The 23611-nt window shown below is 34.1% G+C and overlaps 1 protein-coding gene across 1 annotated transcript in view; it reads right to left on the bottom strand.

The window, feature by feature from the left end:
* LOC138187333 (fibrillin-2) overlaps positions 1–23611 on the bottom strand; it is a 222284-nt gene that overhangs the window by 166058 nt on the left and 32615 nt on the right. The window lies entirely within an intron of this gene.

The raw sequence follows: 23611 nt of genomic DNA, 5'->3' as shown, positions 1-23611 counted from the left end.
AGACTAATGGTTTGCATTAACCCGTGACCTGGCGTTCAGCTCGAATCGCAGATAATTCTCGGGTAGATTGAAGAGAGGCGTGGAAAAGAACGTACGGATTTCCGATTGCAGTTGCCGGACCATTTTTTTCGGACCTTTATTACGATGCCATGCTGATCTGGCAAACGCCATAAAATGAAAGTTATGCTTTTTTTTCCCACTGATATTCAAGATTTTTATCTAAAGGGAGAAATTTCAATGAATGTAGCAGGATAATCGAAGAAAAATTGCTGTTATAGTTTTTGATTATTGGATGTAGGGTTTATAGAAAATTGTGCTTTCCAGGGTTGGTATTGGATCTTTTCTTATATACAAAGAGATGTTTTGGTAGATTTAATTGATTAATTGAGAGAAAAATTGCGTCATGATTGCAAGGCAAACATGTTTACAGTCTATAGTGTATATGTTTACAGTATATGCACAGTGGTGCTATTCTAGAATGATGCTGAATATTTTTATCTAAAGAGAAGGCTTAATAAATTTATTCAAGGAGCAATTTGTGCATAACGGAAGTAGTTCTATGAATTATGTAGAATTATGTTTTGTTGGAGTCGTATTAGAGACTTTCATTTAGAGAGAGAAGTTTTAAAAAAATTTAATATTTAATCGATAGAACCGAGTGGAAAACGGTAAAAACTCGTGAAGGTAATATTTTCGTGGTTTATAGAAATTTTGTTAATAATATGGAGCAAATAAATGCCAGATTTGAGGAACTACTGACTCAGACATGTTTGCCATCCTCTCAATATAAAATATTTGACACAACATAATTACGAATTTCGTTCAAACTGTATCTTTTAAAAATTAATAAAAATATCGACAATAATTTTGAAATATATTAAAGAAATATTAGTTATTATTCCTATATTATTTAACATTATTTGTGTTACAAACTATTTGAGATATCTGGTTCTCATATCTATACATTGCAATGTGATTATTTCAAATAAAATACCAAATGCATGGTTCAAACATTAATAATCCTTAAAATATTATTTGTTGTGATCAATGCCAACGACTGAAATACTGTAAAATAGAATATAACAAAGGTTTTAGAAAGCTCAAAATACAATCGTCTCCCCAGACCAACATTTCCATTCATCAAAAATTTATACAAATCCTATTAGAACAGTGTATACTGATCAACATACTAAAAAGTGTTCGTAACATGTAGATTCAGCCGCATGAATTTTAATAATAACTCAAGCCCGCGAATACTCGAGACCCGATAACAATCTTGTTAAAAGTATTATTCTATGCATATTTTGCTGCTCGTATTTGAAATTTTAATTAAACGAAACAGGGAGGCAGATGGAACATCATTATACGTGGTGCGAAATTTCGTTCGATGAATTGTAGCTTCAAGTTATTCGTAATCATTATAACGATATTAAAAGTTTCGATTTTCTTACAGTTTCAATTTATTCGCGAGGAAGTAAATCATAAGATTAACCAAATTATTCAGGTTGATATGATGCTTGAACTTTATGATGTTGTTCTGAGTCAGTAAAACGACAAAGGTGTTTGATTTCATGATTTAACACCCTTTCGTATTAGGAGATATAACAAATTTGAATATTCTGTAAAAAGCTTTAGTTTTAGCAAAATGAGATATCGAGTACAATTAATTAGACGAAAAGATTTAGGAAACAATATTGTTACGAAATTTGATATCAGTTTGATTTAACTTTTTGTTTAAACTTGTATTAAGATTTGTATTGAAATCATATAAATTACTTTTAGCTTATTTTCAAATAAAGTGATAAATAGTTTGGATTTTAATATTTATTGGAGTTCTAAATATTGCATTTTGCATACATTTGAGTCATAGACAAAGTAGTCGAATTATTGTCCAACGTACCAGCATTTGGAAATATATTAATTTTACTACTCCTAAATAATAAATGTTTATACGCATGGGACATTATAAAATAATCTATATTTTTGACAAAATTGATAATATCGATATAATAGAATCAGAACCTATTCCAGAGATTAATTTACACAGTACTTGACGAGTATCTAAAACAAAAGAATTATTTCATTTTCCAATTAATAATGAATAAGAAATAATAATAAAAATGAATAAGAAAGAAAACGGAGAAATAATTTAGAGAAAAAATCATTTGCTTATTCAGATAAATTGGTATATAATTATTTCAAAATAATATTCAACAAAAATAACAAACACGAAATATTATGTAATTATATATAATTCTATATTAATAATATTATTATTTAAATAATATTTTTCCAAATATTTTGCTCAAGTAATGTGAGGTCTAAACCAAATATACCTTTGAATAAATAGCGCAACCACAGGCAACTTAGCATAATGAATCTCTCCTCCCTTAGTAATAACAAACAACAAGGCTGTGGGCCATGCTGAACCACAGGCCACGCTAATTTGTCTTGAAGAAAAACGACTTGAATCGAATTACAGGAAGCGTCTTAAACTGAAAACATCGAATTAAACTGCGAACCATTTGGTTAGAACCTCGATACCAGACGTCGAAACAAGCTCCGGATAACTCGATTTTCGGCGTGCAAGCTGACCGTATCAGAGGCTTCCAACGTTGTACACTGGCTTCCGGCAAGCACAGAGAGCTGCTAGCCGGACCCGTTCGCCTGGATAACCTTTTCGCAAGAGAGGAGAAATTACGATCTCGATCCCGGATTCTCATGGTAGCCGAGCGATCGTGATTTAATTACGGACGCCTCGGATGGGCGTTAAAAGAGTTTCAGCCTTCTGGCCATCTCCTCTTTTTCCCTCGAGGATACGTAGCTTCGTCTACGTGAACTTGAAGATCGTCATCTCCGAAAAATCTTGTTTCACGTACACTGCTCGCTTCGCCTTCACAATGTTCAAGATCGCGTAAACTATAAACTATAGGCGGTATGGAATAAATAAAGTCGGGACGTGGTACAAGAAAATGGGTTTTGTTCGTCTCGGTGTTATTAGCCACTTGGGTCGAATAGGAAAAATATAGAAAATGAACAGATGGGTTGGGTATGTTGTTAATGTATTTGCTGTGTACAGATACTACTAGATATAGGTACTTGCTTATTTTTAACAAGAAAAAGTCTTAAGACAGTTGTTTCAAAATTTGATAAAATTACGGATGAATTATGTTTATATGAAATTTGAAGCGATATAACGCTACATGTACAGGAAGGGGGATGTATGTTATAGGAAAAATGTATTTTATTTGCGCAATTACAGATAAATCGTCAAACCAATCTATAACAGAATATTTAAATTATCTAAATTAATTTTTGAGAATCAGTAGCAAAACCGGTGTTTGCAAGTGATATATCTTGCAAGCCTATTTTCATTAGTGGACGAGCTTTTCATCTTCGGACTATTTCATTGCTGAGTTGTAAATTATTATAAAGTAAGGAAATTCTCTTAAACCGATAAGAAGGCTTTCAATATATTGAAAAAGTACAAAACGAAAATGATTTTTCCTTTTGGTAAATAAAATTCAATTTATGTTTAATCAATCCATTCGTTCAACAATCGACTTAACTACGAAATTTTAGTTCCTTTATAAAGAGCTTGCAAAATCGACAAATCACCATTGTTTGAATTTCTCTTACGTGCTGCTGTAGCCTTGCATAGAACGTGAGCTAAGTATGCCAGAGCGGATGCTATCACCTCGTTTTGTTTTGACACTTTTGAAGAAATGAACAATTTACATTAATATTTCTCACATGTCAAGTATTTCCCCTATTCTATTTCTCGTTTTATTTTACATTGTAATATTAAAAGCTTAATTACTTACTGAGCATTTTTCGCCGATGCATTATTTCACAATTCATTAGGTTCGGAATAATTGCAAATTATTCTGCAATATTGTAATTACTCTGATCTAATGTAACAGTGTGCATCGTCTATGATTCTAAGGGATTTATAAATATTTCAAAGAATTAAATTAAGAAAAATAGCTTTGTTGAGTGAGACAGTAAGGAGCCGAATTCAAACCATTAATAATTTTGCTACAAACCTAGAACATCCTTTCAGTAGGAGAAGAGACCTGAAAAGAAGAATGCACTTTTGTCGGTCTTTATCATTTATTTGTAAACAGAACGTAATGGCACATTTCTCTCGGTGTCGAGCAGGAGACAAAATTTTCTTCGGCTCGTATACTCTGACTCGTGAAACATCTCCCGGAATATGTTATGTGATCCTTAAATACGGGTAATTTATTTCTTCCGTCCTACTGCAAAATAAAGTATACCAATCGCACGATGTATAAGATATAGGTACTACTTTTATAACGTCTCGCCAATATAACATCATTAAGTGTAATAGGGTCTTTAGCACAGACAAAATTTAAGAGACTGTGACATTAACCAACGAATCGGTGCCAAAACTGATATTGGAAAAAATAGTCGGAAAAAATAGATTCTGCGTACATGTAAAAACGAATTATATTTGTGATTTTCATAAAAATAAATCGTGCAAAAATTTTGTGTATACATGGTGGTTAGTAACCACCACGAAATGAAAAAAGAAGTCGAAAATATAGAATGAAAATTTTTTTTAATTTTTTTTTTTTTAAATATTTCCATCGAGACAACGATCTACAGTGAGATCCGTTATAACGAGACGTGATAAAGTGCACGCGTACCGAGCGAAAATTCAAAGTTGATTTTCTCGAAAACAAAGCCTCAAACGAAAAATTTTTATTCTATATTTTCGACTTCCTTTTTCGCATAGAATCACCCCCTTTCCGCTTGTACCACCAGTTACCAACCACCATGTATATAGTGTTTCACGAAAGTATTTGAACACTCCATCATATAGGTAAAACTTTCGTGTATCTATTCTGTCTACTACGTGGAACACATTAAGATTTAATTAGCATCGTAATGAGACACGAGTGTAATATACGGGTGCATAATAATATTGGTAAAATTTGAAAGTAATCTGAAAGTGTATATAAAAGTTGAAAGATTTTTACCGTAAAAGTAATATACCATAAAAAGTTACTGCTTATACAGTATGAATAGCGAATGAATGATTAGTAAAAATAGTGGTAACAATAATGAACAGTGTTTAAATATTTCTATGATTTTTGCGAAGTGTATACTAATATTAAATATCTTCTCTATCTTCTTTATACATAGATTTTTTAGCCTGATTTCAGAATCAATCAGATTCCCTGCAATTTGTAAAAGCCAAAATATAAAGTACAATAACTTTGATACACACAGGTCTTTTCAGCAATCCCCAAAACCCTTGAAACGCTCCAACCCCTGGCATTTACTGGATCTAAGAGATCCATAACTCCAGAGATCTTCGAAACCCTTAAGACCGTCGTAGTTCCTAGAAGTCTAAAAACCACATTTTCCAGACTTCGCAAGCCTCATACACCAAACATTCGCAAATCCTGGAGGCCCCGAAATCCCTAGAATGTTTGAGTTACTTATAATCCTCAGGATCTCGATGTTTCGCTGTTTTCAGCTTCTATCGTATTCTGGTTGTTTTCGATAACTTCCATTAATCCTATGTACTGGAATTATGGGTAGGTCAAACTTACTACACAATCAATAATTACATTTTCTCGGCGATATCTGGAAAATGTTCCCCGAATCAAACATAAATATTATTTATCATTAAACTACGAATATTTACATATCGTCGCTCTAGTTCTTAATTAGTCTACCTCCGCTAGTTTGAAAACTGAGAAAACCGAGCTTAAAGTTCGCGAAGATTAATATAAGATAAATAAAGAACTGAATATATGTTGCTTTCCAAATAGAATTTTCATCCTATTGTCATTCATTTACATTCCAATAAGACATATGTAGATCGGTTAATTACATTTTTTTTTTAAATAGAGTTACAACAGCTAAGAATTACAACGATGATACACGAACATGCTACGTATATTTACGATGTTTTTCAGAAGTATCCTAACACTTATGCACGGACGTGTACATTCCGTACATTTTATCATCTTTAAACATTCCATAAATCCATAAACATATCGGCAACCTGCTTATCATCGTTAAAATTTCCCTTTCATCGCAATATTCCCGAAACAACACATAACGACTCATAACGATTCCAAATATACATAAATCGATAAATTGAACAAAACGTATAAACTACACGCTAGACGCGTGAAACTGAACCGTGTCGTGAATGTTGATCCCAAAAAGCGATTCACAGGCGAACTCCACTGGAGCCCAGCACGTATCCGCGTGCGATACATCTTGTTAACGTTCTATTCATACCACATAGCCGCGATAGCCACGTGCATCAGCCCTTTCGCGTACCGGAACACCGATAAAGGATTTTTTCCCCCGGCGCCGACATCCTCGACGATTGTGTTCAAGGGGCATGACGAGCCGGACACTGGGTGGGATCCACGTATACCCCGTGTATATTGTTAAAGCGGGACAACACATCAAATCTGCGATTTCGATCGTGAAGCAGGCTTTAATGGACGCGCGTGACTAACCGTTTCCTAATGTGGCACGATGTCAAAGCGGTTAACGCGCACCAGGGTTCTTCGGGTTAAACCACCTGGATTTGCCACGTACGCAATGGATTACCTGCGGAGATACGCCTCCACGTTGTTATATTTCCTCTTTTGTTACTTTAATCGTGTTACTAATCCTTGATCATCTTTCGCCAACTATTCGGCAAACATAAAAACAGAGAGGGCTGAAATAATACATAAGATGTGACCGAAGACAGTATGCTATATTTAATGAGAAACTAGGTACATTCCCACTCAGAAGTTTTAAAATGGTTACATTTGCTCTGAAATTGTGGGTGACAAGATTATGGATGAATTATGTAATTATACTTACTATTATTATTATTATTATTATTATTATTATACTTATTATTTATTATATTATTGTAATGATTCATTTGTATAATTGGATACTCTTATAGTAAAGAAGATGTAGGTGGATGCAATTTGAAATTTATATTTTGCCGCACGAATAAAAGTCTTAAATACGCAATTAGTACCAGAGGTGGTCTTTCTATGTAGTGAATAATTGTCTGCTCAAATACTCTCGTGAACAGTTTAAACATTTTCATTTTCAAACCATTTCAAAAGCAATATAATCGTGATAATTGCGTCCTGCTAACGAAATTGTAAAGTATTTTGTATAATATATACAGGGTGTGTCATTTTTACCCCGTCAAACGGTGTAGACGGTATACTATGATTAAAAATAAGTAAAAGATGTTATATAAACATAGTGTCGTAAATGCTTTATTACAAATTCATAAGGGAGATACCAAAATTGTAAATGACTGAATTCTCGCTCGATCGATCGTGTTTACCAAAGTTCTTGTTCAGAATATCATTCTTCTGCATACAAAATTGACATCGTTTTCATACAGAATCAAACAGGAAACCAAACATTTATAATTTTAGTATCTTTATTATAACTTTGTAATAAAGCATTTACGACTATATGTCTATATTCTTTTTTTTTTATTTATTAAAATTTACAATCAATTCTCGCATTGAGAATTTTCAGTAACTTTTTCTGGCGTGGCACAATGACATGGCTAATTATTTATAATAAGTTAATACTTATTATAGATAAGTATAAAATATGTCTATATAACATTTTTTCCTTATTCTTAATCATAAAATATGCTGATATCGTTTGACGGGATAAAAACAAACGAATGATATACGTAAAAAGTTTTTAGAAATGTGTCGATACTTTCGTGTGCCACCATATGCTTTTACGATAAGTGTATACACTTCTCCAGTATAACACAGGATCATGCATAGCTACACTACAGCATCATTAACACTTAACAAACCTATATGCTGTCCACTATGTATTTTTCCCAGTATCGAGGACTAACATTCACTACTTAAAAAACAAAGAAGTCTAAAAGTTATTTAAGTGGTTAATTATATTTTGCGGTAATGATTTTATTTAACGATTTCACATATTGTTTATACAAAACATCGAATTGAAAGTATATATTAAAAGTATAAAAAAGATATAGATAAATTAAAATTAAATAAATTAATAAATTAAAAACATGAAAGATGTCTGAAGATAAATAATACAACTTGAAGGTGAAATTAAAAATTCATAATGCATTTTAATATTTTTTTACAAAAAAATATCGTTCGATTATAATTTTATTTAGTCATAACTGATAGTGCAACTTTTTAATTAATTTTAACACCACTAAGTTGCCGTATTTTATTATAATTGGAAACAATTCCAGGTAAACAATAACTGATAATAACAACAAAAAAAAGAAAACGCAAAAATTGCAAAAGCCAAAAAGGGAGATCTCCCCGTTCGGTCACGCAGCGATGTTCTTCACAGAGGGGAGATATCTCCCTATTCGGTCGGCTAAGTGTTAACAGGAACCAAAATCCTCGGAACACGTCTACCAAGTGAAATATGTGTCGCCGGTTAAACTGGTGAAAATCTTCCCTACCCTCGCACGTGATCCGTAATGAACCGATTGCTAGACGAAATGGAAGCTTTTCCTCTGAATGGTGGCAACCTAGTTTCTCTCCGTGTGTTATTCCGTATTGTCGAACGAAGTGGAGTAAGGGTGGTTTGAATTCGTGATAAAAAAAGGCACTGTATTCGAAGTGCACAAAAATGAAATCGCACGTCGCGACCTCCCGTGCTAATGAGTTCATTACAATCGGTGGTGATCGTCGACCGGTTCTACTCGCGATCTCGCGGAACGAGCAGCCGACTCGCTTTCGGCGATTTGCACGCGTGTGTACACACGTGGCCCCCTTCTTTGTAGCCCGTACAGCGAGGACGCACGGATCGATAACCAAGGCTCCAATCAAATGATAACGAGCAAGCAAAACGCCGCTACCATCCGTACCATCGCCGACATTTCAATAAAAAAGCACGTAAACGCACCGATACGCGACTTAATTGGCAGTGTGGAATTTCAGAAACGTTAAAGTGAGCCTGGGATGGTGGATCTCGATTGATGTCGGGGTTAACTCTTTGCTCTCGAGAACTTTTTCGGTCGGGCGTAGCAGCGACTCAAGAGTTTTAGCGTATATATGACGCGTGTCTTACAAGTAATGTAAAATGATTTTATATACAAATTAACTTACAAAAATATTATATTCTAATAATTTATCTATATTTACAACTTTGAAAATAAGATTTTGTAATATTAACTTCTATATTTCTTTTGTATGATAATTTATAAAGCATTCACTAAGATGCATTCTTGAATATAATTGATCTCATTCTTCAACAGTTCAAAATCAAGTTCATCTTCATTTGAGCTAATTTCACTTCCGAAAATCATTTTTTTAGGGTTTCTAAACTGCAATACTTTTGCTATTGTCATGTAAAATTGGTACTTGGATTGTAGTAAGAAGGCTGAGTCGTAACCCAATTACTAATTTTCCTTTATAAAACTTTATTATAAATTTTAACAATTACAAGAATAACACTGAACCGGAGAAAAGGGGTTGTACGAAAACAGCGACTACAACAAGAACCGAAGGTCCGAAGGTCGGGGGTCAATATGCTATCTCTGATGTGGACTAAGGTGCGTCACAGCCTTGGTGTATGCTATGACGATAAGGTGGTGATGTGTCCAAAGGAGTCCGAAGTTCAACGGTCGATGTCTTATCACTGATGTAGGTTGAGATGTGATTGATGTCACAGAGACGTTGTCAGAACCATGGTTTTGAGTCATTTGGGATTAAATATTTTATCTCCATTTTAAAGTATAACACTTTACATTTGCTAACAAAGACATAAAGCGCTAAGGAACCTATTTACGAACCAAATACTCTCATCAATTGGAGGTATCGAAATTTAGTATAAACAGAGAATGTCCCCTGTCACTCGCCACTGGAGTTGCAACGCCGTGACGATTGAGAGTCGCCTCTTGAGCGCAAAGGATTAAATGTGGTTTGATAGTGTTGTCAGAGTGAATTTTGGATTTATCGTTAACATTTCCAGTCATAAATATGAAAATATTCGCTTCTTCATTAAAGAAATAGGCTGACTGTCTTCTTCTTTTTCTTCTTCTCAGCTATGTAAATTAAAAGAAGCGTTATAAATGTTCGTATTATATGGTTGTAGCAGTTTGTCACATTACGCGTATTACATTATAACGGTAGTTTGTTACATTAATGTAGTACGTATTAAGTGTAAGTTTTATAACTAGACTCGAATATTTATGCAAATTCATATTTCTGTATAAATATAATCTACAATTTATACAATTTATAATTTAAAAACTTAGGGATAAACTGAAACTTGGATAAAAAATATTTGTTATTATGTTTTATCTATTAAATATTGTAAAGGGTATTGAATTTCGAATGTTTTATACATTTCTACATATTATCTTCGTTCTGTGAATTTTTGTATCTTCAAATTTTCCATAAATGCATAGAAATTTGTTATTATGTTTTATCTATTAAATATTGTAAAGGGTATTGTATTTCGAATGTTTTATACATTTCTATATATTATCTTCGTTCTGTGAATTTTTGTATCTTCAAATTTTCCATAAATGCATAGAAATCCACGGCTTAACTATAACAAGCATAGTATAATAATGTAATGATTATACCCTAAACTCATGTGATTCATTATCTTTGGAACTACGTATCTGATAATTTTACATTTGATTGCGATTTCCTATAATATATCGAATTGCACGATGCTAGTATAAGAGAAACGATAAAATTTTAGAAAAAGAATCTTAAACGAGAATTTTTGTAATATATATTCAGTCAAAACATTGTCCAAAAGTGTTAAAATACCCCTGGAAGATTTTTATAAATAAACTGTGAATATTTATGCAAATTTACATTTTTACGAATATAACGAAAAAAATGTAATTTCCGCAGAAATTTCTTTTGCCCACCGAATATCATAATCACGTTTTTGATATTTTATATAAATTATCCGTTGTGTTATTCTGTGTATTTTTATGCATAACGATGCATTGTGTGTGTTGTACAAAACTTTGTGAAATTTTATAAGTTATGTAACGAGATATGATTATCAAACCATAATATCATTAAAAGAGACGAACTTCTCTAACATAAATTGTGGAAAAATTTGTAGATTCTGAAATTTCGTGATGATACGTGTTATATAGCGTAAAATAGATGGAGGAAAAATTTGCTCAAAAAAATATTGCTCCTCATTAGAACAGTAAATTGACGCAGCAGATAAGAATTCTGAATGATACATTAGATTCATTAAAATAGTTCGTCTAAAACAAAAAGCATTTATAAAATTAATATAATAGAATACATGATGCACTGTATATAATATATATTAGTAGATAAATAAGTTGTCTTTGTTAATCTCAGAATACATTTATTTATTTGCATTGACTACATTAATTTTACTTAATTCAACGTACACTATGTAGTCTCTGATTATTATCGTAATATATTTTTTAACTTAACATAAGCGTTAAACTTCAAGAGAAAATAATTCATCTACAATTAATTTCCCCTTTAAATTCAAATAATTCGTACAGAACGTGATAATTGATCTAGCTCGTTACAGAAATACTTAACGAAATAATTCTTTTGTAAGTGTTATTATGAACGGTTTAATACATATGAAACCGGTATATACATATACGATTTGTATAAAGTAGATACGCTTAATAAAATTAGATAATAAAATAGTATCTAATAAACTTAGACAGTCAAAGAGAGTTGGATGTAAACGTTGGATGTCACTGATTCATCATACATTTGTTAACTGTTAACAGCTCAATTACGCGCAATTACGAAATCTGATTGGAAACGTAATGACTCAAAAGCGTCAATTAATGGTGATCGATTCTCGGACTAATACTAACATCGAATGAATGTTAATCTATAGGAAAACCTTGTTTAAAATTTCCAATACAATAAACATAAAGAAAATAAAATTTAATTTCCTCGTAAGTATTTAAACTGCATAATGTGTAAAATATAAACGATGAATTAATTACAGAGCAAATTAGTTTGGCTTATCGATTTTAACGAGTCGTTAATTATATCGGATAATTCCTTTTCGATACATCCGTAATAGGTTTGCTATAAGGAAATCATCTTGAACGTCGTATGAAGAAACTCGAGAATCTACACGCATCATTTGCACGCATGAATGTCAAGCTCGATTGGTTCGTAACTGTGAACAATCAAGGCGCCAATCGAATGATTGTAAGAAGGCAAAACGACCAGACGAATATCTACCGTGAAGTTTATTACGTGATTAAAAAAAAAAACAGAGAACAAAGTAAATAAGAGTACAGCCAGCTTCTACTAACGAGTAGTTCATATTCAACAACCTTCTGAAACAAGAATTCGGAGATAAAAATAGGAAAGGATAGAGATAAAAAACGAGTCAGGTGAGACGAGTATTTCCTGTAGGATCTCGACCGACTTTCGTTCGTTCGAAGCTGTACCTAGTGTTTAATATTCGTTATATTAATATATTGTGTCCTACCGAAAAATTATTCAATTTATTTAATTTATTCTTCGTTTCCTTCCTTACTCTTAAATGAATACTTTCATAAATAGAATATTAGATATTAATATAAATTCATATTTTTATTAACGCATTTAAGGAAGTGTAACCTATATAGTCGTAATATATGTTATACAGGGTGGTTGGTAACTGGTGGTACAAGCGGAAAGGGGGTGATTCTACGCGAAAAAAGAAGTCGAAAATATGGAATAAAAATTTTTCGTTTGAGGCTTTGTTTTCTAAAAAATCGACTTTGAATTTTCGCTCGGTACGCGTGCGGTACGTTATAACGGATCTCACTGTAGATCGTTGTTTCGATGGAAAAATTTAAAAGAAAAAAAAAATTTTTATTCTATATTTTCGACTTCTTTCTTCGCGTAGAATCACCCCCTTTCCGCTTGTACCACCGGTTACCAACCACCCTGTATAAGTTTCATATTGCTACGAATATTTTTATATTTTTGCTTATTGTGTGCATCCTATATATTTTTACGCATTTCCATTTTCCACAAACGCTTAAAATACTTCAAAAATTAAAAGAAACGAACGAAATTAATATACCAACCCTTAATAGAAATCTTTTTCATCCTCTAAATATTATAACGAACACCTTTCCATCGATATTTTATATATTTCTGCGCATTATTCATATTTTTTACATCGTTACACATCAAATTAAAGATTCAAGTATTTCAAATGTTTCAAAAGAAGAAAAGACCAATACATCTCTTAAAATACTCAAGAAATTAAAAAAGAAAGCGATCCAACGAAATTAATATATCAACCCCTAATAGAAATTTCTTGCATCCCCTAAATATTATAACAAACACTTTGCTATCGATATTTTATATATTTCTGTCCATTATTCAAATCTTTTATATTTTTACACGTCAAATTAAAGATTCAAATATTTCAAGCGTTTCAAAAGAAAAAAAGACCGATACACCAACTGCTAATACGATCCTTAATTTTGAATAGCGCGTAACAACGAAACAAGATGTCAATCGAATGATAACGAAGAGGCAGGCCCGTCAACACGGGACGCCAATAAACGTCGACAACGAGGAGCTATTAGTTCGTGCAGAAAAAAAGCAGACGCGATGCAACGGGCAAATAAACAGTCCTAATTACGAGAAACTCTCCAAATTCCAACCGATAGCAATTAGCGAGCCAAGACTGACCATGCACAACCATAGGGACTACTCGTTAACACACGGATCGATCCTTCGAATTAATCGCGACAAATAAACTGTCGTGGGTTTACAAATAAACTCCGCCCATTTTTAATTAACCACAGGATGATAAATTTAGGATGGATCAATGACTTGAGCAATTCGATATACGTATTTCTATAATAAAATAAAATATTTTTATGATAATAATGGCAATTTATATTTCAGGAGAAATTATTAGACCAGCGATTTTTATTCAAATTCATACTTTTGAGAACATAATTAAGAAAATAGAACTTAGATAGAAAATTATTTTACGTATCGAGTATTACAAATAGAAAGCACTATATATTCTGGATATTTTATATATTTTTTCATATTATACAGGGTGGTTGGTAACTGCTGGTACAAGCGGAAAGGAGGTGATTCTACGCGAAAAAAGAAGTCGAAAATATAGAATAAAAATTTTTCGTTTGAGGCTTTGTTTTCGAGAAAATCCACTTTGAATTTTCGCTCGGTACGCGTGCACTTTATCACGTCTCGTTATAACGGACCTCACTGTAGATCGTTGTCTCGATGGAAATATTTAAAAAAAAAAAATTTTTTTTTAATTTTTATTCTATATTTTCGACTTCTTTTTTCGCGTAGAACCACCCCCTTTCCGCATGTACCACCAGTTACCAACCACCCTATATATGTCGGGTTAACACTGGGAGTAGGGTTGTGGACGTTAAATGAATCTTCACGGGAATTAGCCATTGATGCGGTACAACACAGGTGTAGTTTATTACAATAATGGGTTTGTTACAGTCTTTACAATTAATCACGACGATTAGGCACTCGCGACGCTAACGACAATGGCCTCAGATTCGATAACGAATCCGCGGTCAACGGAACGATGGATGTACGTTCTCACAAAATCTAAGTCTGACTCTTTGTTAGCAAAACGTGAAATAATCACTGATCGTAAAGACGTTACTCTTTTAGTCGATGAGGTTGCAAGAGAGAATGACTTTCCGTCGCGATGATGCTCCAGAGGAAAACTATGATGGGGTGTGTCTAAAGACACGAGATCATCGGATTCGTCGGGGATAGCCTTCGTTCAGAAGGTGAGGGAAATTGACGTTGCTGTTAATTGGTCAATTTCCGCGTTGGTGACTAGAAAAGGATGCTAGCCACCCTTGAGGGAAAGTTGCTAGCGGAAGCGTTGTTCGTGAGAAAAATAGATTTCTCCGATCTTCCCATAGTTGGAACAACGACTGCTTGTCCGTTTGAAGAACATTAATTAATTAAGGTTTATAGCGGGTCCTCAGGCTAGCTGAACTTGTGCTATGTAGGTGCATCGACATCTGGTAATCATTTTGCCCGAAGGAACCGTTGGAATGTTTACTGTCGAGTACCTCTACAGATATTTCTTTTAATGAGGGCTATATTATTATTCCATACCTTTGTTAGACGAAGCGGTCTCATCGATCACGGCTACGTTCGGCGATTGATTATCGCCTTGAGCCCAAGCTCATTGTCACAAATCTCAAATAAATACAATTGGATAAAATGACGGCAATTGTTTAATTACGGCTATAGACTTTAATTAGAATTTTACGGATTTTCCCGAAGTTGCAAAGGGAAGGCTCCGGTGTCCTTTCATCTTCGATATATACATTCTGTGCAAATTTGTACTTTCCCTATAAATGAATAAAAATTAGCGATGATACGGGATTGATTGACAATGTATCGAGGTGTAAAACTGTAAAAAATTTCCTTGTAAATAATAGGGAATTTGGCTTATCGTGTTCTTTCCTGTAATCTTCAAGCAGATTTAATCCTAAATGCACACGAGTGACGTTGTACCGGGCGATTCAGCTACGACCATATGTCTTTCTTTGTTTTCCTATTAAAAATGACGCAACAGACATACGATCGCAACGTTACTTTGTTTATTTATCAAGGTACGATGCAGTATTCATTCCTCCAAATAGTTGCTTTGACATTTGTAACATTCTATTCTGTGAAAACCAGATTTTTTACACAGATTTAAAAATTTCTTTTATTTTCTGGTTGTTCTAACAAAAAAGACCAAATGCACATCCATTTTTTATAAAAAGAATTCTGTTTTGACACGTTCAATTTTTTTCGTTTTCCAACTGTCCTTCGTGTTTCAATCTCGTATTGATACAATAACTATAGACAGTTTTTTCATATTTCTACGGATAAACTGCGAACAATAACCAGCTAAAAATCTACGATTTACTTGATTTCATTAAATCGAATTTCTGAATTAAGCTACATCTTTAAAATCAAGAAAACTACACTCTTAGTATATAGGAAATCTCTTGCACCCACTAAAAGCCCCTTGTCATTGAAATATCGTCTGGATGAAATTACATTATCTTCAAAGAAGAAAAGTACATAACTTTATACAAAAATCCAACATTCCCAATTACTATCAATATTGCAAAAATTTCTGAGAATCACGATAACCCTCTGCATCCACTAAGACGGGTTCGTCATAAATATGCTTTAAACGTATCCTGACAAGAGCTTTTCCTCTTGAAGGAATCGCATCCCGTTAAAGTTCGGCAGAATCTTTGAAGGGAGGAAATCGTTTTTCCTTTGCTCTCGGTATGAGACTTTTAGCTGGGAAAGGATCCAAAAGGATGATGATAAGTATCCTGAACTGTTTCATTATCCATCAGAGTAAGCGCGCGTGGCTTAATGAAACCGTAAAACGACACCTCTGGAAGATTAGTCACTGTGAGGCGGAGCGTGCGGTGCAACTAGTACAGTCCGTTTCCTGCCGCTATTTATTCACATGCCAGGCCGCACACGTATTCCACCATAGCAGGTAGTTGATGGCCGACTGAATCCTCCGCTACACGGACAACGGTTTCCCATTTGGCACCGTGAAACTGATCCAGCGTGGCTGCCGGTTCTCCCTGCTGAATTTTTCACCCAATAAATCCGCCGTTGGCGCCGCGTTTCGCGCAAGAACGACGAATAAGTAATGACGTTCGAGGCAAAAAGAAGATGCGAAGCAAGGAAAGGAAAAGGGACGAGAGAAGCCGTCCGTTGTACCCCTACCTATCGCTTTTTAGCAAATTGAAAGTTTAATCACATTAACGTTCAAAGGGTCAGGGCCTCGTCAAATCGATCGAGGAAAGGCTTGAATTTTGTTCGAACACATTTTGCGCGAAGAATCGAACGTACACAGGGTCGCGAAGTTATTCGAACAATCGTAGACAGCTTTTAGAAATATATCGCGTGTGTTGTACGAAAGATTTTCACATTTCGTTGATGTTATGAGTGTTGATTATCATGATTGTGTTGGCAAAATTAGAATAGAAAATGAGAAAATTAGAATAAAATAGAAAATTAGAATAGAAAAATAGGGATTACAAGATATTTAGTACAAGCATACATAGTTGGCGATGAGATCCAGTTCAACGTGTGTACTTATAAATCTGAATCAAATCCAACAGCCAGTCAGCACTTGATTGGATTGGAATACTACTCGTAACATATAATGGTTCATTCATTGTACTTGCGAAGTATTCGATCTTCGCAAGCTGTTTTCGAGCGCTAGACCGAGTACTTGCAAGTTTCGAAAATCTACTTACAAGTACTTAGATAGTAGAACGAATCCGATAATCTTACGAGTATTAATGGAGTCTTGAGAGTCAGAGAAGCACTGTATATCCTATAAATCGCATTTTATTGCTTGCACGTGCAATTATTTGGAAATAACATTTGATTTACAATATTATATGGAGGTTTACATAGAGATTTGAATATGGACTTGCATCTGGGTTGTTTCGATGATATTGAATTGGTCAAACTTACGCTATCGACGCGACGACATGTCGCCAGCATATATATATCGTATTGCTTCGCCCATTGTTTTCGGTTATGTTTTAACCATCTATCGAAGGTAAGTTATATACGTCATATATACTGATATATGGTTTGAAAACTCTTTCTACGTTGGTCATTGTTGGTATTCCCATTGTTCGTTGCGTTTCAATAAATTATAGTTTGGAAAAAGTATGATAGTTTTTTAGACATCCCAAAGATAATATTCGATTAAAAAATAAACACTAAAAGCAACAGTTAAATACAAAGAAATGAGACGAATTAAAGTCAAATCTCATTGTCTCGTTGTCAACGAAATAAGTCAAATACATAAATTATTCGTGAATTAATCGAGGGCATTCTAATAATTGACTTGAATTATATACATATGTAGAATGTGAATGTTTTAATGGTGACGATGAGCGATAACTGGTATACATCGAACAGCTTATTGACATTAAAACAAAGCTTCTATTGATGGATAGAAACGAACGTGTTAATAATTTCATAAATGATATAATGGCGATAATATCTCGACCCATATTTGCTTAAATAGTTTTTCATTTTAACGTTTAGGAAGTAATAATTATTGTTAGATCATTTTATGTATTATTTGTATGACTAGACCATACTTTGATACTAATTTTTTGCATGCGAAATAACTTAGAAAATTCTCATGAGACATTGACAGCTGCTAAACTTTTTAAAATAAACCAATCTTTTTCGAGAATTATAAAACTGAACGTATAATTTCAACAATCTATTCGAATGGCTGATGACACTGCAAACAGACAATTAAAAAGAACTAACGGAGAAAAGCTAATTAAAATTTATCTCGTGGAATTTCATACACCGTTCCATACTATGTCGAATTATGCTTTAGATAAATTCCAGATTGTCGCTAAATCCATGTATAGAACATTCTGCAGAAGGGGATTAAATTCGTGGAAAGAAATAGACGTTCAAGTAGGCCAAAATCCGGAAAATACCGTGCAAAGATGGAAGTCTTCGTGTTCACGCATTCGTAATTTTCTTTCATACCAGTTTGCGGAACGGTGTGTACTATACAAATACGTATACTGCTAGCGAAAGATCCTTAGGAAGCGTGTTTGAATCAAGTCTGTCACCGAGAATTAAATCTGTTTAGACGGCACCGCGGATTCCAATTTCCAGTGAAATTAAACTCCCGGATGAAATTTTCCAAATGAAGTGGTCGTGCGCCACAACAACCTCAAATTCATCTAATAAGCAAGAAAATTAGAAATATACACCTTCCTTTTTTCCAATAAAATTGCACTCTTTGATCCATCGCATCGTTTAAAAAAAGAAAAACAAGAATAGTTTTCTGTTTTTGATAATATTTTACGGTCTAATTCGTTGCATCTCCGAAAGGGAAAAGAAAATGCCTTGAAATTCCAAGGTAAGGTAGTTTCTATAATATTTTACGCTTTATTTCGTTGCATCGTCGAATGAAAAAGGCAAATATCTCGACATTTTTTGATCCGTTGTATCATTTAAGAAAAGATTTGCAAAAGTAGTTTTCTTTTTCAAATGATATTTCACCGCTTAATCCGTTGTATCGTCGAAAACAGGAGAAAAATGTCTTGAAATTGTAAGATAAGGTATTCTATTTTGAAAATTCGATGTATTTTCTATGAAATTTGTGCAATTTCGACATCAGCCAAATTGAAATGTTCCTGAGTTGCGAATACTGGCCAATGATGGTGAGAACCTCTAAGAGGATAAGCAACTCGAGCTGTTACTTTCTCGTTGTCTTTTTATGATAGAACGAAATGGACGGCTCGTAATACAAGACAAGCCGATTGATACACTCTTCTCTGTCCTGGTCGTTCGATGCACGCGAGAAACCATTTTGATCCGGCATCGGTTTTGATCGGTTAGTTGAAATTTTTTTCCCGTGAATTTCCTGTCCGGCTCGTTCTCCTTGCTCCATCCTATCCTGCAATCGTTTCGACCTAATACTTTGGAAAACGTCGATGTATCAAAAATTGAGTATAAATCTGTTGTGGCATTTGAACTATTGATAATCAATATAGGTAACAAGCGATATAGTAGAAGAAGATAAATCTTGAAATGAAAAAAAGAAGCGAATAATGAAAAATGGAGATAAGCGAAAATGGTTCAGGAAGTAATATACAAATACAGAATATGACAGAATGAGTCGCAGAAACCTGACAGAAGAAAGTTGTTCTACATGCATAATTCAAAAGTGTCACAATTCAAAATATCGCTGTGCTGTGTTAAAAGATGAATAAAACTGTCAAGAGCTAAGAGTGGAAAATTACGAAAATAATAAAAGAATAGTGATATTTCACATATTGTTTCCAAGACGAATAATTCTCTTGTAAGATTCCAAGTAGTTTTTCGCTTCTCCTGAAAAACTTGTTTGAGTAGTATCATTTTTTAAATACATTTCCGATATCTTAAAAGAAGAATACATACTAAATTATTAATAAACTACAACTAAACCAATACTATACTAATAAAATATATCAATAAAACATTTTAATTACCGAGTGTCACTTTTGAAATATACGCGCGATATCTTTAAAAAATGTTAAATGAAACATTTTAATTAATGAGGATACAAATAACAAACGAACGCGAAGCGCGTACTTTTGGAGAGCGCGGGAAATTCAAACTAATCTCGTTAAATAGTAGAACGCAGTGAAGCTGTGACATCTGCGCGACCGATTTTTCCCGGTTCGATTCGGTAATACGAATCCACGGATCGCGGCTGAAAGCGTCAACGGCACTCGTTCCAGTATTCGACGTGACGAAGGAAGGTTTTCCAAGCCGCACGAACTTTTGCCGTACAGTGCAGCCATTGGCATAGTTCTATCGTATTACCGCGACCACGAAAGAGCACTCAGGCCGCGTTGCTCGTTTGAACAGCGACGGGGATCGACCAGCTTAGAAAACCGACTACGTATTACGTTGCACCGCTTATTATAACGGATATCTGCGGCGAAGAATGATGTGTGTCCTCAGTCTTCGTCCTTTGTTTGCCCCTGCGAATCGATGCGAACGCCACCTTCCTCTTTACGACGACGACGATAACACGAGTTAGCTGCAGCTTTGCTAAACGTTTCGGCACAGTGAATTATGAAAGAACGCGGGTCTCGACGGCAAAGGGCAGTTAAAGTATTTAAAGCGAAAGGTCTATCGACATCCAAAGAACGTTACTTTCGAGTTACACTACGCCATGTACACTCCCGTTTATAAATATTAGGACACTTAAGAGAAATAAGATAAATCCAAAAAATCATTAACATCTCGTGTTTGTTACAAAGTTATACAGATAGTAGCAAGATTGTTCGCGTTATGTGAGAAAATTTATATTAAATTCTTTCTATATTAAATTCTCTATATAAAATTTGTATTAAATTCATTGTTGACGCTATAAAAACGTAGAGTTTTTAAATTAAATTATATAAATGGAGATAAAGATGTTCGCTGAGTAAATGAATATCCAGTCTGTCGAATTATTTCTTTTACGATATTAATACTTGTATAGGGTACAAAAATGGTTGTTAATAGATTTTATGTAACCGTTAATTACAATTTACAATACGAGTTAATTCGTTACGTTTCGTATAAAAGTAGCAACAGAGGTATCTATGTATATATGTAGGTTGCATAACGAGAATCAAGCTCAGCAAGTTAGAAAGGATTAAGTGTATACGTACTTTTCTGCGTTCGAGAGGAACGCTAACGGTTATGGTCGAAGGAGGTTCTTTTTTTAGATTGAAGATCGAAGAATGAAACGGTGAAAAAAGACAGAGGGCAGGAAAGTAGAATGAAGAAATAGGAGATGAAGTTATCGAGAAAATGGAGAAGCGAAGATTGGGAAATAATAAGTGGAAAGAGTGGTAGAATGGCAGGTGGAAATGGGAGAAATGAAAGTCCGAGGATGGAGAAAATTGGAAAGTGAATGGTTGGTGGACGTGAAAAATAGGAAATGGGCTAGAGAAAAATGAAAATTGAATATCACGACGATAAAGAAGAAACCGTTTTTGATATTAAAGGTCTTATGGTTTCCTTTACTTTCGTCATACGTTCAACATAACGTAATGGCAATTCTTTTTTACAGGAAACTGCAAAAGTTTAGTTTGAATAACAAAGTTACCGAAACCATGCAGTGCATCGATTTTTTTTTCTTTTTTTTTTTTTTTTTGCTGTGTCGTGAATGGATAAAATAATCTCATTTGCCGTTGATAACGAAGCGATTCTGTTGCTTTAAACGGCAGAAAGAACAGAAAGTTGGTTAAGTCTACGACGAGGAAAATAGGTTTATTTGAAAGCAAAACGCGCACAATGCACTCTGTTGACAATGCAGTATAGCGATTCCATTCGGCATCTTTATGAAAAAAATCAATAGGTTTAAAAAAAATGGAGAAATGGGAAATATTATTTCCTTGGAACTCTGGAAAAGTCCGTACTTTGTTGCACTTTAATACAAATTAACGATCGACATTGAAGATCACATAAATACAGATTTTAGTAATACGAAGAGATGCTTTATTTGTGATCAACTCCCGCATACCGTTTCTATAAATCGTACAAAATATTTTATATCAAAAATATAATACTATTTTTAGAATTTCTAGAACGAACGAGTTCATAATAAAAGAATACTTTATTCCATAAAACATTGATCTCGATACAATAAAACAAAATTGTAACAACAACTTACTAATCATAGGATTCTCCTCTATTTTCAATAAGTATGACTAATCGATTTTGCATATCTATTTCTAACCAATTGTTATCATACCGTATCTTGAAGCTCGTTCTCGTATAGAAATCGAAAAAGGTAATTTTATATTCGCGTGACACGTAGTATCAAACCCACGATAAAGCGTGCAGAAAACATTTACAAGAAATTTCTCCAAAACAAATAGCGTATGAATGTTTTCGCAAAAATCTGCATAATCAAAGGTAGAAAAAGAAAATGCAATAATCCAAAAACCAATCATCGTTGGTAGAGCAAAGTCGCAAGCGTAAAATTCCATTTACGAAAACGTCCCGCCCAGAAGCAGAAGAAAAACGACTTCAAAGAACGAGGCAAGAGATCTGTTGGTCCATGAGTGTGCTACGGTCGGCGATTCCTCTCGTTCCACGCGCACCACGGCCGACATTTTCGTTTATACTTAACTCCGAATTTTATATGGTGGCGAGCGTACGCTCCTCCTCGACCGTATGGACCCAGAAAAGGCTCGTCGTCGAGTTCAAAGCCGCGAAGGGGAAGTTCCTCGCGGCGCGGCACGGCGTGCTGTATAAAACTTTGCAGCAACCTGAAACGGTGCAGCTCTGCGTGACGTGGAAACCGTTTGACACCCGCGACGAAACTGAGATAAAGTTGTAACCAGCCGCGAAACTCTCGAAACGCTTCTCCTCTCGCGCTTCAGCAACAACACAACCATTTGAAATAGTCAAACTGCTCGAATTGAAAACATCTTTAGAATAGAAATTCTAATATGCAATCTCTTGCATAACCCTGTTATTTTCATACTAAATTAATTTTATCATTATTATTATTCGTTTATTGCAGCGAGGCTTAAAGCCTGGTACAATTCCTGTTACAAACGCGCACATTTAATATATTTACCTGTACTATGTCGAGTCATGAATTAGGTCATGAATTAGGTACTAAGTTACTGTGGTATAGTATAATATAATATAAGTTAGTTCGATCAAACGTTACTATTATTAAACTTTATTTAATTCTTCGGTCTTTCCATCAATGACATCTTGAACGCCTCTCTTTTTATCTTTGAATAATGCAAGTCATAATAGTTAGAAAAGAGCTATTATAATGGTCAACGATACATTCGCCATTTCACATTGTTATAATCATGCTGTAAATTTTTATGTACGTTTGTAGGAAACATGAAGCTGCAAACTTGCACGAAATGCACGTAATATGCAAACATATATCAAATATCCAAAGTATAATAGCCATTACGGTATTTAATACGTAAGACAATTTTTACCTAGTTTCCATCCATCTAGTTACCTCCGAAAAAAGTATGCATTTG

Source organism: Bombus flavifrons, chromosome 2, assembly GCF_040668555.2.
Source record: "Bombus flavifrons isolate JBK064 chromosome 2, iyBomFlav1_principal, whole genome shotgun sequence".
Taxonomy (NCBI): Eukaryota; Metazoa; Arthropoda; class Insecta; order Hymenoptera; family Apidae; genus Bombus; species Bombus flavifrons.
The sequence above is the reverse complement of the archived record's forward strand: the minus strand, read 5'-3'. Positions and strand labels throughout refer to the sequence as shown.